At 41.9% G+C, this 3,791-nt stretch overlaps 1 long non-coding RNA gene across 1 annotated transcript; it reads left to right on the top strand.

Annotated features, from left to right (window-relative positions):
* Positions 1-694: 694 nt before the first annotated feature.
* LOC147544449 (uncharacterized) lies at positions 695-3,334 on the top strand. Its single transcript, XR_015223904.1, has 4 exons — positions 695-859; positions 943-1,001; positions 1,865-1,936; positions 3,049-3,334. It is a non-coding gene; the product is annotated as an uncharacterized LOC147544449 (long non-coding RNA).
* The last annotated feature ends 457 nt before the right edge of the window (positions 3,335-3,791 follow it).

The following is a 3,791-nucleotide window of genomic DNA, read 5'->3' as shown; positions in this document are numbered from 1 at the left end:
TCCTCGGCTCTGATACAACTTGTGACGCCCCAAGCCCAACAGTTATCGATATTGTCATCTCTTTCGCCACCACCCTCGCACGGATGGTAGGAGGTTTTGTTCGTGGCGACAGCACTCCCAGCTCCCCCAAAAGGCCTCGGTCATGGGCGACGACACGCGATTCGCCCGACCTATCAGAGCACGCAGCGACATCGTGGACCCCCTACACGCACGATTTTGTCCTCACTTAGCCACCACCAGTGTGGTGTGAGGTTTTGTCTTGGCGAAGGCACCCCGAGCCTCCCAAAAGGCCTCGGCATGGGCGACGACACACGATTCGCCAGACCATCAGAGTACGCAGCGACACCGTGGACCCCCCACCACGATTTTGTCCTCACTTAGCCACCACCAGTGTGGTGCGAGGTTTTGTCTTAGCGAAGGCACCACGACCCTCCCAAGAGGCCTCGGCACTTACCAAGCTTGAGCATACACCTATAGCCCAGGCTCCGAACACTCTCGTGAGCGATGTGGGACTATCACAATTATATTGTAACATCTCATGTTTCTAAGGTTAGTTGAGGGACTATTTGACAATTGGGTCAAGTCAAAAGAGGAGCCAAATCAGCAAAGAGGACAATTTAGGGGTTATTTTGCAATCCAGTCAAATTGAGGGACTAAACTCTAATTTCGTGAAACTTCTTAAAAGAAAGAAAAATCAGAGTTTTTATCCCTCTTTTGCTCGACTGAAATCGAGGGTTAGGGTTTGGGTGAAGGAAATTCCGATTTCAATGGAGATTTCGAGTGGTTTCAAGGGGGAATCTTGTTTTTGGTCTAATTCGAGCATAAAGGAATGATTTAAGCTAGGGTTTGTTAATTTGTGGTAAGAATTCATACTCTCTCTCTCTAGAAATCCGATTTTTTGTATTTTGGGTCTTAATGGATTACTTTGCTTCAAATTTGTAGAATTTTGTGAAGGATTGATCAAGGGAAAGCTATCCTAACTAGAATTCAATCGAATCAAGGTAAGAAATCAACCAATTCGATGATTTAATGTCAAAATTCTTAATTCTAGGGCTTGTGATTTATGAAATTAGTGATTTTCATGATTCATGTAGTTTTAGGATTTATATGATTGGGAATTGATTAATTTTAGTATATGAGCAACTTTAGAGAAATTATTTGATATAATTTATCGATCGATCGATTGCCGATTCGATGACAGAATTCAGTCTACTGTCCGAGCCTCTCTGGGCTTTATATGTTACTTCGATGGACTTTCCCGAAACAAGAAAGTCGTATATTAGGATGTTAGCTTTCCGAAATGGTATGGTACAACTTGATTCGATGTCGGAAGAGAGAGTTACGACTATTTTACCAAACAGCGCAGTATTCAGCAAATATGAAATCTGCTTACTGTTTTACTGTTTTATCTGGTCATCGAGATATCGGATGTTGTTTGAGTCTTCTTGAGTATTGTAGCCCGTCTTTTGAAGATTCTAGAAAGGTATGGTACAAGTAATTTCGATCTCGGACGAGAGAGTTATGACTGTTTTACCGAACAGTGTGCTGTTAGGAAAATTCTGTTTTGGTTGTTCGTATTTGGCAAGTTTCGAAGATGACTCACTTGGTTTTTTGGCGAGGACATTTAATAACTAAATGTTAAGGATAAGTAAGTTTCATAGAGTGTTGGATCGACCTTAATTGGACATGGTTGTAAACTTAGAAGATCGGTTGAATTTCGGGTTAACATGAAGTCTTCCAAATGTTACGGGTTTCTTTTATGTTTTTAAAGTTTCATTGTTTTACTTTATATACTTTTTAAGTTATACCAAGGTTCTTACCGAAGAGCTTAATGTATATTTGTTTTGTTTATGGTTTGGTTGAGGGGGAGCCGGAGCATTTCGTGAACGATTTGGCTACGGTTGCAGCAGAGGAAGACTAGTTCTTGTACCGCTAGGTAGGGGTTCTGAATTCTTTATCCAACATGGTTTTATAGATAATGAATATGCTAGATTTTATAGTTATATATGCGTCATTATAACTAGAGTTTAGGTAGCATGAAACTCGATTTATGTGATGAACTGAAATATGCTTGAAATGTTTTGATGCGATATGAGAAATGTTTTCGAACTGATTTTACGATGATTGTGAACTACTGGGGATTTTCATGTATGTACCCGACTGCGGATTATGTCAACCTACGGGCACGTAGCCATTGAGGGTAGGATGACATTTGGACACGGTTGTGACCCGTGTGAGACCGGTGAGGTGGGCGACACTAGTCATGAGACCTGTGGGAGTAGAGTGCTTCACTTGCTGGCCATTGGTGCTCGTGCCTCCAGCTCAAGGCTCAGGGTCGTACACCCTGACCACTCGCCTGGGAGGTGCCAATTATTGGGATCCCTCTGCTTTGTGGCGATATGATTCTTGGTTGTTCCACTTCTGTGTTTGATAAGATAATGAATCGAATGAGAATATTGATTTTGATATACGAATGAAACTGATTTGAATCGAATATGAGAATGTGGTTTTGATATACGAATGAAACTCATTTGAAAGATCGCATTAGATGCATGATAGGGTACCGAAGAGAATCAGGTTCAGGTCCTTCCATGGTAATTGGGGGACGGCTCTCTTATTCGAACTCGGTGATCAAAAACGTATTTAGATACTTAAGCTATATATGTATCATGAGGTAAACTCTTCAATCATTGCGGAGTCCCTTAGTGGGAGAGGGGCTTACCGGCTAGGGGTAAGTCTCTTTCTCGAGGAGACGTTAGTGCATTAGCTAGTGCCATAAATGGTCTGGTACTATCTAACGCACTCTAGGTTCTCCTGAGGAACTCTCCTCTTGTTGGGAGCGCACCATGGGTGGGCAGCTAATCACTGTTATTGCTTGCTAGAGTAAGGAAAATGGTTTTGTATATAGTATATATGGTAACTGGTTTGATAACTCGTTTTGTCATGATGTTTACAACTTATTAAATGAACTTTTGAAAACGTGATGGGTTTTGGATTGGTCTTCTACCAGAATAACTCGTGTCGGTGAGTATTCTGACCCCCTACCAGTTGTTAGTGTGCAGGTGCTTGGTTGTAGCCTCGAGACGGAGTTGTATTCCAGCCGGTGATCTTGTCTAACGAGGCTAGAGGTGTTGCGTCGTTTTCTTTGGTTTTCGTTTATTGGCTTTCCATTATTTTAAAGTTATGTAGTTATTGCAGAACTGAACTCTAATATGTATATATATAACACTTAGATCTGTTTATAAGTTGTATCGATGTGTAAGAGGCTTTTATAGTTCTTTTTGTGGTTCGGGTTTCGACCCGAAACTGAGTTGAGTTTGTTTAGGTTCCGCTCTATAGTTTATTTTTGGTGTATGCGAACGTATGGTTTGCATGACAGGTTTACAGGTGCGACCGGTTCGATTTACAGAGGAGACTCTGCCGGATTTTTGTCTCGTCTGTGAATTGCCGGGGCGTGGTCGTGTCTATTTTTGTCTTGTCTCCGAGATGTGGAAGCCTTCGGAGGTGGAGATGCCTTTGAGGTGGAAGTTGAATATGTCGGCAATTTCCGACCTCTCATTAGTCTAATTGTCGTCGGATTACTTGATGGAGAAGATTTGGTTTTTCCTATTTCTCTTGATCGCCATCGAGTTGAATATTTAGTTTTGCGATCTCCGAGAGTGATGGAAGCATTGCGAGATTTCTTCTTCCAAATGCTCTCTTGTTGGTGGTAAATCCTTTCAAGATGATGATTAAGGGCTAGGGAGGTTTGACGATCAGAGGTGATTTGGAGGGTTTGGGTGAGTTGTTTG

Source organism: Eschscholzia californica, unplaced genomic scaffold (genome assembly GCF_041429995.1).
Source record: "Eschscholzia californica isolate CP2 unplaced genomic scaffold, dmEscCali1.0.p SCAF_4, whole genome shotgun sequence".
Taxonomy (NCBI): Eukaryota; Viridiplantae; Streptophyta; class Magnoliopsida; order Ranunculales; family Papaveraceae; genus Eschscholzia; species Eschscholzia californica.
Note: the sequence above shows the minus strand (reverse complement) of the source record. Positions and strands in the feature narration are given on the sequence as shown.